The 13412-nt window shown below is 41.0% G+C and overlaps 1 protein-coding gene across 3 annotated transcripts in view; it reads right to left on the bottom strand.

Annotated features, from left to right (window-relative positions):
• TAF3 (TAF3 RNA polymerase II, TATA box binding protein (TBP)-associated factor, 140kDa) overlaps positions 1–13412 on the bottom strand; it is a 119695-nt gene that overhangs the window by 32087 nt on the left and 74196 nt on the right. Inside the window, exon 1 of one of the 3 annotated variants that reach the window (XM_010581003.1) lies at positions 9290–9355. The exons of the other annotated variants lie outside the window; for them this stretch is intronic. The gene's annotated coding sequence lies outside the window, so the exon portion shown is untranslated. Of the gene's footprint in view, positions 1–9289; positions 9356–13412 lie in introns of those variants that run through there. 3 annotated transcript variants of the gene reach the window in all.

Genomic DNA, 13412 nt, shown 5'->3' on the forward strand with positions numbered 1-13412 from the left:
ACTGGTTTTCTGCCAGGCAGCGGCTTTCAAACCTGAGCCACCGCAGCTGTGGCCGTGGCAGAAAACAATAAAGCACTTTTTTGGGGGGGGGGGGGGGTTTAATCAGAGAAAGTGAAATCTCTGTCTTACATTCAAGAGCCACAGGCTCTTTTTCCTCCAGAAGGATTCACACAGGAGGAGGAACCAAATATGGGAAAACATCAGCTTTTAAGCTTAATCTGCTTGACTTGGCGATGAGCGTTTAAAACCGCGTGGCCACCTTTTCACCACTGTCCATCTCATTCGCTACCCGGCACTTCTCGACGTGCAATCCTTTGTGCACAGGATTGCTTTTTAACTCTCTTTACTGCCATCTCTCCCTATCTCCGGCCACCTTATTAATGATCCGACTCTTGAGTTAGCATCTATAGGTCAAATGGATATCACCTCGGCCATCTGCCCTAATAACTCTCTCCTGTAATGAAAGGAGACTAGAGCTGTTTGGGAGGTTTCTCAAGATAACAGATACATTTTTTTTTTTTCGGTTGTTGTTAGAGAAGTCCGTGCTGGATCAATATTAATGCTCACATTACTAAAGCTATACAGAGCCATTGTTTATTATGTCAGCCGGCCCCATGTGCAGGGCCCGGGTTCAGACGATGCACAGGTTCCAGGAGGGATAAGTTCAGCCGTCGCAGCGCAGCCCCGAAGGTGAATTTGTCCACCGCTGAAATAAAACAAGCTGACAGCTGTTAACTTGCTGCTTATGAGAAAACTGTTTGTTAAGACGGCATTTCTTACTGGAGCATCTTAGGATGCGTAACGTTGCCTGTGTCTATGTAACGAGGCAAGTTCTTCACTTTGATGAAAGGATGATTTTGAAGTTAAGGGAGGAAGGAATCCGCTCCTCTCCTGACATGGGTCTGCAGCGTGATCTTGGGCAGGTCACATTATGTACTGCTGTCTTCCCATCTGACAAGCGATGATAATTTCATCTCACAGAGGATGCTGTAAAAAGCTGAACTTGATAAATACGTAGCTCCTCGGGATCTCTGGACAGAAAGCATCAGAATCCCAAATGCAAGCTGTGGGGATCTGTCACCGCTTCAAATGCTGGAAAATTTTTAAGCTGAAGAGTTCAGGCAAGAAACTGAAACTCCTGCACCTTTTTAAGGAAAAAACCACTAAAGAAGCACATCATTTCTTTCTTGGTACATCATGTTCCTGCAGCACAGCAGGGACTCCAAAACCAACAGCTTATTGAATATATACCTTCTTAATTTGGCCACAGCTCAGTTTCAGAACAGCAATACTCAACACTTCAGTAATGAACTTCCAAGTTCACGATGATCTAGGGTCTATTTGTCCCTAAAACTGACACAGGGGTACACAGGAACAGAAATTCTGCCTTTATTGCAGAAAAAGAAGTGCAATCACCCGTACCACGCTATCATGTTCTCCTGGCTGTCTCATTAGAGGCGGCTGCACACACTGTTCTTTCAAGAACACGTCAGATGAAAGCGAAGGCAGGAAAAAACAGATAATAAAACTTTTCTGATTGAAAAGAAAGACACCTACATACAGGCATTCTTCAGACAAGAAAACCTATTATTTAATATAGATATCTCTATCTATAAATACATACATAAAACCAAAATTGTCATCATCTTGGTCATTACCAGACTTTTACTTGGCAGCTTCAGAGATAGCAGCATAAGCACTTACAGCTCGATGATGTCCTAGAGAACATGGCACAGACTGGGACAGACAAGATCTCTGCTCCGCTCCTGGCCCTGCCAAAAACTTATGCTGTCTGTTGGCTGGTATTTAATTTAAGCAAAGTTCCAGTCTCTCTTCTGGGAACTGGATTAATATTTCCCTATGTCACAGGGTGATGATAGGATAAACCAGGCTAAGACCTGGAGACCTAAGAATAAACCAGTATTTCTTAGGTACGAGATGAAGCAGAGTCAGACACGCTGGCCTGAAGCTGGACACCACTTGCTGAAGAAAGCATAACATGATGTTAGTAACAGCAGCCTCTTACCTCCGATGCAAAGGCTAACATATTAATTGCACAAAGCTCTGGCAGGTAACAGTTCCTGCGGAAGCCAACTCTTGTTATTATAATAATGCAAGATTTTGGCATTTGGTATTTGATATTAACTTTAGTACGGCAGATAAACAGTATCAGCTATCAGAGCAAACCCATTATGGATACAATTCTGAATGAGCAGATGTTTCCATGCAACTCATACAGGCCTACTTTCAGCAATTAAATTTCTTCCATAACCTTTTCCTTTTTATATAGGATTCGAACATTTTGTTTTCTAATGGAATGCAAAATGGCCAAATAAAAATCTATCAGTAGATCACGCATTTCTTTCACACATAGTTCTGCTCATATCAGATGTCTCTACTCCTTTGCACCGCATGGTACCAAGTAGCTAAGCGTGGAAGTTGCAAGCGTCAGGGTTTTAAAGGAAAATTAGGACGCATGAAAGGATATAATGTGGCAGTGCCTGCATTGAAATCTTCAACCCATCCTTCTTTGCAAGCATATGCTCCTTAGGACCACATGGATATCGAGCTGAAGGTTTTATACACGAGCCAGCTCAGCCTCTCAAATGCAAGAAGGGAAGTGATCGTTCCCACCCAACATACGAAACTTTTTAGTGAAAAAAAAACCCCAAACAAAACTTCCTGCAGACTTCCAGAATAAATTTCCTATTGTCTAGATAAAGCATGAGATTAAGCCAAAGATATCTTTTGGGAAATTTTAAGTCACTAAGTCAAGAGCTTAACATCCCTATCATATCCTACTAAGTAGGGGCTTTCGACTTCTGTTAAAAGTGGAAAGTTTTTTTCTTATGCCATAATAGGTTTTATCTCTTTAACTTGCAATAACAATGGCCTTTTCCAAAAACAAACAGAAAGTGTGCTTGTAGTCCATAAAGGAAACTAATGGAAGAGTGACAAAATTCAATCCGGATATCCTACAGGCCGATATCCTGATACCCTAATGCAAGATGAACACACTACGATACCTGCAATACATTTTGAGCTTAAAATGCCAGGTTTTATATAGGTATGTGTGTCTATGTATTGAATTATATATATAATTATATATATAATTTCTCTTCCATATGAACACAAGTGATCACTGATGTGATTTGTTTACCAAACAGGCGATACACCAACAGATTTCTCTTTTACTGGACATCAGCCAACCTATTACGAAACCCTGACATTTTCCAATTGACACTTTCTATGGCAAGAGAGCTGGTAAGAGATCACCATCAAGGAGCTCATCTTCCATGTGTCTCAAATTTTTTCACTGACATTGCCAGCAAGTTCATTCCAGTGTCTTCTCGGTACGTTCTAAAAGGCAGAAACCACAAATAGATTAAAAAAAAAAAAAGAGCTTTCAGGTGTGGCTAGTGATTTTGCATACATAACTGAAACACTGTAACGAGGATGTTAAAGGTGCCTGATGTTAAGCATCCAGACTTATTAGTCACACTGGAAAATTTTGCCCCAAATGGCTGGCTGGTGCCTTCAACAATTGCTATTAGCTAGGATTGAACCTGGAGGTGTTCAACAGGACTGACAGACTTGGTGTATACATTTATCAATCACTCCAGAAGTAGTTATTGACCTGCACAAGAAGATACAAGTGGTCAACAATCCCCCCCTCCATCCCTAATGACAAAATCCATCCACCCATCTTGAAATACGGATGATAGCAATAATCTAGTTCAGGACTCACAAACTTCCAGACCAATTCAGTTATCTCTCCACCCTGTTGAACAACTGCTTCACACTCTTGAGTAGGCATTTCTTGGTATGAAACCAACAGAGATGAACTTTTGAACACCAGCATGAGAATAAGATATTGATAGTTTGCCAGAAACAAACCACAACTACTAAAGCTGTAGTTCTACATCACAGAGTTGCTGTAAAAAGAAACTGCCCCATCCTTTCTTTTGTCCTGGTTCAAGCATTTGTGCAGGAGAATGGGGAACTAATCAAGGCTAAAATAAGAAAGATTATCTGTTAGTCTGAACTCAAATCACCAATCTGGTCTGTCATGATACTACTCAAACTTTTGGGCTAGAACAAGCCAGAGGAAAGTCCTGCACCTCCTTTCTTATATATCATCATCTTGGAGATGGATGAAGGGTCTCCATAGTGAAGTGAATTAATGGGTTAACTCAGACGGAAGGTGGGGGTGGAAGAAAAAAAAAAGAGAAAGTATTTTTCTGTCCAGTTGGCAAAGTAAAAAACCCACCTCAGGATCACGCAAGCCTAAGGGTGTGGGAAAGAAGAGGAGAGAGGTGCGGAGCATCACTCTTCGGGCATCAGATCTTGGCTTAGGGTATAACGTCCAACTTGGGCTTCCAGTGCCGATTTAGGATACTGGATGCCATGAGAATAACACTTTTAAATACTTACTAGTGTCAGTCCTCATTATAATACTTTTTAGAATATGCAATGTTTATGAAGCCGAACTACCCAGGATTCTTAAAATGACACACCCAGCTTCCTGCTGAAGACAGAAAAACAGCATTGGCAGATTGTTATCAGCTGCACTTGCAAACTCTCTCTGACCCGACAAAATACCAGTCTTGCATTTGCACTGCATATAGCAAGCAGAAACAGTGTTTCTGTCTAAATACAAAGAGGGAGACTTCATTTTTGCTTTGACTTTTTAGTAGCGCCTCAACAGTTTTTGTGGATCACAGGTATCTACACAAATAAATGCATGTGCGTGGCAAGGCTATGCTAATGTGTCTGGAGCAATTATGCAGACTTTGGATGGAGAGTAAAAACAACCACAGAAGCATCTTTAGGAAGTGATCGAGCGAGAAGATGCGTGAGAACCAGCCAGCTCCTTATCAGCAGGGAAGCCTTGGTTCAGTCACTTTGGTGTTGCTCTGAATTACCCGTGATTGAGTCTCTCTCCTGAAATCTGCAGAACAGAGTGTGATGTGAAAACCACCGCCATTTGATCAAAACATGCAGCCAGGGACAGAAACCTTCCGTAATAAAATCTGGACAAATCTACATGCTTTTTATGATACTTTTTACTCCCTCTGGGGTGTACTATCCTTAACAGAATCGGAAACTCGCCCCGAAGTATGCATGCGGGCATAGAGGTTTTCTCTTTAAAGGAACATTTTGACTTCTAAAAAATGAAATTATTAGCAAAGACAAGGTAATTAGGCAATGACAATTCATAGAGTACAACCAATCAATAACAGAGTACATTAGCAAGACTGACAGAGGTGTGAAGCCGATACATTATAAATGGCTCTATACTGACCTGTAAAAATGCAGCATTTCCCTAACATTCGGCACAATAAAAAACTAAAATGCTATATAAGCAAGCCAACCTGAAATGACACCTAGTATTATAAATGGCCTAATCTATATGTTAATACTGTTGTATCACATAACTGCAGCAAGACTAAGATAACAATATGACTTTGGGGTTTCTATGGCTACATCCTGGGCTAACGTGCCTGAAAGGGCTTGCTGCTGACACCACACAAGCTTTCTGAGTGCTTCTCTTTGGTTATTTATGATATGATTTATGATAACGACAACATCTCCTATTTTCTCCCCTCGTCAGATACAATAAATTGCCATCGTTAATCACCGTTCTTGCTTCAGCTATGATTACAATAGTATAATAGAGCCTAGCTATGGTAATACTGTGTATTAAGGTGTTTTTTCACCCCCTTTAAAGAAATATGCACAAGTAGATCTTTGTAGCTGATGTCAGTACCTGTAGTATTTTAATAATCTTCCCGGGAGTATTTCTGGATGAGAATTTCTGTTACAACTAAGATTCGGCACCGCTCCTCTTGCAAAGATCAAATTTATGATCTAAAGACTCAAAATCCACATCGTATTATCTGTATCTAACAATTCTCAAATATAATACGAGGGGTTTATATGTATTTTTCTTGACAAAAGGAAAGCCGATGGTCAGTCTTCTCACTTTGCGCCTCCATATCTAATCTTCCTGGCTGAGCCTTCCAAACCAGCTTTTCAAGTATCACAAATCTTACTAAAAACAAAAACATTGAACCTATATAAACATTTGGAAGGATTTTACAGTGCCTTTCCTTTTATATACTATGGTCTTGTACAAGAAAATACACTATTCTACCTTCAATAAAGTCCTCTGCTGAAAACCCCCAGACTTCTACAAATATTTTAGGAAGCGACTATTTGTACCTCCTAGCAGAGGAACAAACTTAAGTATTTATTACATTGGGGTACCTGTACCTCTGCTGTACTAATATTTTTTACCTGGCATTGCAGAATTTGTTTGTCCTTCACAGATTTGCAACCTACGTATGCATTCAGGTACTTGGATTTGGAAGTGAGAAAATACAGTGATTATTTAATATCTTATTTTGTAACAGAGCTAAAGAACCCCAGAAATAGTAAGGCATCATTGTCCCATAGACATCACGTATTTCTTTTACCATATTACTTCAGACCTCACCCTTCCTTCGCAAAAGTTCAAAATTTAAACCCCAAAAGCTTTGCTTTCTGTATAATGCACCCATGGCAGCAGAACTGAGGTTTAGGGCACAGGTACTAGAATTGAAGAGTTGCACTTCTTGTTCTCAGGAGTCTCAGAGACAGCAAGTGAGAGACAGACATGATGGCACGATGGGGTATTTTAGACTGTATTAATAAGCATATTTCTATTTATATTGCTGCTATAAATAGCTAACATGCCCTTCAGCCCAGAGATCATTAGTGACCCGATTGGTTTTGTGGCAAAGGTAGAAGAGATGGCAGGGGAGACAGCGGGAATACTGATCAGCACAGGGAAGATATTTGACATCTAAGTGGTCGCGTGGAAGAAATGGGAATACGAAGACAGTGGTCTCCTATTGAACGACTAGCTCATCTGAAAGCTCAGAGGATAGCACGGACACCGCTGTGCTAGGTGTGCCACAAAATCCACGTGGAGAGAGAACACCTCTGCCAGACAAGGTCTGCAATCAGCTACAATTACCTACGTCTGCCTGTGACTTGCTTTACTCCCTCGAAAGTAAATCTGGGCTATTTTGGGTATTAATGTATACTTGCTCACGTGATGGAGCTTCTGCAAAAATGCATTATCAGAAGGAAGCTTTGGCTCAACACAACTTAAAGACCATCATCACTCTTGCTATGCAGGACAAAGATGCACCTTTACCATCATAAAAAGGCTGTGAGTGTCTATATCACCTTCAAATAACTTCTTAGTTCCACAACTCATTTGGCCATTAATTGCCTTTCCTCTCCTCTTCCTATTGTGCATTACTTGCAATTGCAAGGGCACGTTCGAAACCAAATGATAAGCTGCTCAGGGCAAGAACCGTATCTGTATTTTTCAAAGTGCTTTGGTTACTTCTGGGCACTATAAAAAAAACAAAACAAGGGAGCGCTTATTTAGAGACTTTTCCATCTATTTGATTGTCTTCATTGGATAAGAAAGGGAAATTAAGCATTTTGTCAGCAACAAAAAATATTTTATAACAATGAGAAAGACAGGGGGAGGGAGAAGTTCATTTTAATATATGAATTGAGATGTATAAAAATGTCAACCAGATCCTGTGCTCTAGAATAAAGTGGAAAAAGTCTGTCTACACTGTTAGGCAAACCTTGATCTGTGGTATCTATCCACAGTGGCACAAATGAACATAAACTTGCTGAAATTTAATTAAAAAAAAAAAAAGCCCTGACATTGACTGAAAACTCCCACTAATGCAAACAGAGTTACTACATATTCAAAGTAAAAAAAGGCATGTATTCACCCTCTCTCTTAATATATGGATGCACACCACACCATATCCGAAAGTGTTTACCAAATATTCCAACTGTTGGGAACAGGTTGGAATGAGCTCATTTTTTTAAGGATACCAGCGGCAATTAGGAATTCTTTTGCCGTCCAGAGCGATGCGTTTATTCAAACAGTTGCTAACTCAGAAATACAAATGCAGTTCCAGCTTATGACTTTGTCTGAACAGCATCCAAAGTCTTCCCAAATATGTGCTGACAACACACACCCCGGGATTTCAGTACTCTGAATTGGTAGTGGTGTGTCTTTGTACATACGTGAAAACCCACATTTGCTGGGAAGAATTCTGAGATACAATACGAATCCCATAACAAATACAATCTTCTTGATCTAGCAGAGAAGGAAATCACTGATGAGAAGGCTTTAATAAAGCTTGACAAGCCTCAAAATTAAATTTGCTGGGAAGGGTTCACCCCCGAAACAGATACTTTCAAGTGGTCTTCACGAAAGAAGCCAAGGAAAGACTTAAAGAGAGGAAAATGTTTACTTTAAGAGTTTTTTTTCTTACAGCTACAAATCCAATTAGTGACTCTCTTTGTCTTTCAGCCTCTCTGCTTTATTCCGTATGGGAGCACATGTGTGTCCCTGGCTCTCCCTGTAACCCTGCCCTGCAAAAGGTGCCCATAGGCAGAGAGAAAACTAATCAGGGCAGCGTGATCACCTACACAGCAGCACTTCTCGGGCGGCACTCAACAGCCATTTGAAACCGGATCGGACAGCCCTACGCTACGGCGGGTTCAAAATGCTGCTGTCAGCACCGCTGGAAAAGAAGTGCTAGGAGAGCACGGGGTGACCGTGCTGAGTAATAATTCTGCGGGCGGCTTCCCACTCCAGCAAGGAGCCCAGTTCGGGAGGCTGTAGGAAAATTTAAACCACATCCAATTTAAAACCTCTGCTTTTTTTTCCGGCGACCTTATAATTTTTCAGGGACAGCTGCTAAAATCTATTGCTTCTTTCCATAGGACCTCATGGATCACAGCAACATCTTCACATAAATCTCGCTTCCAAGGGAGCTCAGAGGCTAAAAACAGAGTAAAGGAGTCTGTTAGATGCTCTCACTGTACAAGAGCTTTTCTGGGGGACAACTGAAAAGACCTCATGGTCTTTTGCAAAGCCACAGCCATGAAACAATCCTATGCTTCTGCACTTACTGCAAGCCTTTGTAGGACAATTAAGCTAAGCAAAAAGCAGTGAAAAAAAACCCAGAGAAAAAGAATAAAAGAGAGATTCAGAGATATCAGAGTCCTGCATGTACACTAGGAGAGCTGGGCATGAAGGTGAAATGATTTGTGACACCCTCCTCTCGGTATCGCTTGCAATGGATGCAAAATAACAGAGGATGGTTTTTGTGGAAACACTAGGCAAGTTTCAAAATATTGTCTCTGTTTAGAAACGTTCCAAGCCATTTTTGAAATAAAAAATTACAGCTCCGACAATCACCTCAAAGGCAACGTTGCATGATGCTGCACTTTACACTCAACTCGCTCTTAAGTCCGCAGCAGCCTTCATTTTGATGCAAGGGCTGCCCCAGTGCTCCCAATGACCTTGGCAAAATTCTTAAACCAAAACAAAAACAAAACCAAAAAACACAAAAAAACCTTCAGGACCTCAGGCTCTAAAGCTATTTTAGAATTAGCTTTGAATAATTGTCCCACAATAGGAGTTTTCTTGATTAATTGCTTAAGATAAGGCCTCCTTTTCCTTGCTGGCCTCCAGTGACTCCCTCTACTTCCCATAATCACTTTTGTCTCAGTCTCCCGTTCACTGGGAACTGCTAAGAGAAAAATCAGAGATACACCAACTCCATTACCTGAGGATTAGCCACGAGATAACCCTATGTATTCCATTACTGACCATCATTATTTGAGTAATTATTCAATCAAGTTTAGACTGTGTGAAAGATGCACTAATTGTTTTGCAAAGCTTGCCCAAGCGGTATATCTAAAGGATGCAACTTGTGTCCTTTAACAAAACAAAAATGATGTGCTGATTGCAAAGGAAAATGAGAAGTGGTTTTGTATCGAACTCTGCTTTTTAAAAAAAAACAAACCTAATTAGGCTTAACTAGGAGTTAAGGATCTATTTTAATCAAGATTCTGCACAAGCTGGATTGTATACATACTTGATTACAGAAATTTTGCAGGATATTGCTTTTCCATCTGAATTATTTAAAAAATGGTACTCAGCCATTAGTTTTCTAGCAGTTTATGAGATAAGCATCCTGAGTACAGGGAAAGCAGGGATAGTGGAGAAACAAACAAAGAGCCAGTAACCAGCAGGCTTAATTTAAACAAACTGGTGCACACACATCAGTACTAGACTCGAAGGGCTTGATACCCTGATTTAAACTGAATTAATGTCTTTTAGCTAAGTAATATTTTTCTTGGACACACAGGAGAAATGAAAAAAACCTATGAAAACAAATTTAGTGAAGGAATTGGCTTCAGTAGGCAGTTTTACGTAACATTAACTTTCCACTCAAGACATAAAAAAAAAATTAAAAAAAATCCTTCATTTCAGAGTTGTCGGGTTCCCATGTAATCTTCCTGTTTCAGGGACCTGACAGTGGTACACTACCAGGTGACTCCTGGACAGGAGAGAACTGAAATTCCCTGGGATACCAGCCGATGCTCTACAAAGACCCCTGAAGAAGCCACAAACGAAAGACAACTTTTTCATCTTGAGATACAAAACTTCCCTTAGCTATCAAATGCTGCAAAAGCCTTTACAGCTGATGCAAAATTAATCTGTAACTATTTGATCTTCTTGTTGCCACACTTTCTAAACCCGTGTTCTTAAAACTGCCACTGTCAAACAAACCTAGAGCCTTTATTTTTAAAAGCCCATCAACCTTCCAGCTCCAGCAGATCTCATGTAATACCTCATATAAGCTATTTTCTAGACAGAGACTGTCTTCCAGCTCTTGGCTAACGCAGATAAAGCTTCCACATGGCTTCCATAAACTCAGACCTTTACCACCTCTGTCTTCACGAGTTTTGGGGGGTGGAGGGGAGGTTTATCTATGGGAGTGAGCACAAACTGTTGGTATTCTTGGGATTCAGGCAGAACGAAGAGTGCTCAGCCGTGGCAAGGGAGCTCCTTCCAAGCTAGGATTAAAGCCAGTGGTAGGGAAGCTTGGGTTTTAATGGATAAATTGTTGCAGAGTACGCTCAGCCAAACACCTTTGCTGATGAACGGGACTTGAAATTCGGTGGGGAGGGGATTATCTTCCTGCCGTGGCATGTAATTTTTAAGAACACCCTCCTATTAATCTAGTTACGTGCCAAATAGTAAGCAGCAGTTTGACCCAAATCCTATTAGCAACAACAATCTGTCGTTACCTCCTCTCCCCAAAATGAAATATGCTTCGGGATGCGTTACAGAGAAATAAATTGAGATGCGGGAGGTTTTCTGCATTAATTTCTCCCACCTCCCCGTTCAAATTGCAAATTCACGGGGCAGGGACCTGAATTGTGTTTGTAAAGCATCACCTTCACCCACACTGCTGAATGAACAAAAACAGCACTGAAGATTTTCTTTCCCATTTCTTTGTTTCTTCTTTTTGTTCTGATTCTGTGTTTTCTCTCATTTTCTCTTGCATTTTCCTCCTTTTGTTTGGTCTTCATTGCCTGCCCTTTCCAAAACCCAGAAAATACTAGTTTTTTCTCCCTTTTTTACAGGTTTTCTGCCTTTTCCTGGCTCTCACTCTAAGCTTTCTCTTTTGCTAGCATTTAGCAGAAAGATAAAAACTAGAAGAGGGAAGAACACATTTGCTTTTCATGTCACTTGGGATATTTTCAGGAAGGAGTCTGGTGGCCAAAGGCAAGACTGAAGTAAAGGGTAAAGGACAAAACATCCAGGAAGCCCATGAAACATGGGACTGTAAGAAGCAGTAAGAAAAGGGAGAGGAGATAAAGAGGAGTTACACTAAACAAGTATTTCAGGGACAAAATGAGTAAGATGGGACAAGTAAGGATGTTGTGAATGCACGGTCAAAGTGGCTGTGAAACAAGCCAGAATCTGAATGGGCAGCAATCACTTGCTAGTTGGGTTTCTCCATCACATGATGCTAAATCCTGCAAGTTTTGGTCCTCACTCATTTAGGGAGAGTCTCTTCACTCCTGAGTTCTTCCATCTCACACCTGTCACTGCAGATACTGTGGCTTCATTTCTTATGCACATCCAGAAAAACAAAAAATGCCTGAGGATACTCTTAGATAAGAAGCTGTTCAGGTGTCACGTATCTCAGCAGTTATTAAAAAGTATACACCTTATATTCTCATGAAGCATTCATTACTTTCAGAAGGGATTTAGATATCTAACTTTTAGATATATAACTTTTGCAGATCCTGCTATATATTGTATGTTATAGTAGAAACAAGGAATAGCTGAAGAATCCCAGTTTGGTCACTAAGTTACAGACTGTCTTGCTTAAAATGGTGAATTCAGTGTCACTGTGCCAAACCATGAGAATACATCTGTCTAGCACATTACAGCCAAGACGAATTAGCTTACAATCTCTTGGGTTTCTCTGGTTTCTAATATAATGCTCAAGAGGATGAAGCTGCTTGCAACGATCAGCAGCTTGGGACACGGGGTACCGACACCGTCTCACGTAGACTACCTTAGAGCGTGACTGCATGTTACCCTTGCTTCAAGCAGAGCCACGCTGACATGCGTCCCCCAGCACCCAGTGGCCGTGCAGCCACAAGGCAGATCAGTTCAGTGAGCTGAAGGAAAAGCCAAATTCTCCTCTCCCTCCTGCCTGAAAAAAACAACTTTTAGCCTAATCAATTTGTTTAACCAACTCAAAGGAAAGGGGGAGAAATGACCAGCCAGAGATGGGAGCACACCTGCTCCTCTTGGTCGTATTCCACAGGTACAGCAGGTAAACCTTCCACCCAGCACACAGCAGCCTACGTCAGACGCGGGCTATCAGTCCTCTGACTTAAAAGAATGGCACACGATGAAAACACAACGTTCAAGGTCAGTGTATCACAGTATACCTACACGATTTCGGTTGCTAACTTTGCTTTTTGTATTTTAGGAGACTTAAGAGCCCTTTCAGGTGAGGTAGGGGTTCCTTCATCTTAAGGGTAGATATGGATGCTTGTGTACTGATTCAGCCTCTTGCTGCAGATGGAGGAAGTTCAGGAGAAGACTTATTCAGATCTCTTACTTTGCAGTAGGGCAGAGGATTCTTTTTCCAACTGGGGCAGGAGATTTACTTATTCTTCCTGAATGGCATCTTTGACTCAGCAGACATCGCTCCTCAATTTACCTTGTTTTGTTTCCCTCTCTTTATACCATATTATTGCCTAATAAAGTGCGAGAAGGAAAACACTTCCCTCTCTCCTTCCCACGAAGAACTGTCACTACTCAGAGCTGAAAGACAGACAGCAGAAGAACTTCAGATAGTGCCTAGAAATCCCTCTCAAAGATGAAATATCACTGAAACATACAAAAAGGACCTGCCACCACTTCTTTTGCAGGGAGCTAAAAGAATTTCAGATCCACAAATATTTGAGTTTGTTTCAAGTGCTCGATAAGACCCTGGCGGACA

This window comes from Haliaeetus leucocephalus, unplaced genomic scaffold (genome assembly GCF_000737465.1).
Source record: "Haliaeetus leucocephalus isolate CR32 unplaced genomic scaffold, Haliaeetus_leucocephalus-4.0 Scaffold751, whole genome shotgun sequence".
Taxonomy (NCBI): Eukaryota; Metazoa; Chordata; class Aves; order Accipitriformes; family Accipitridae; genus Haliaeetus; species Haliaeetus leucocephalus.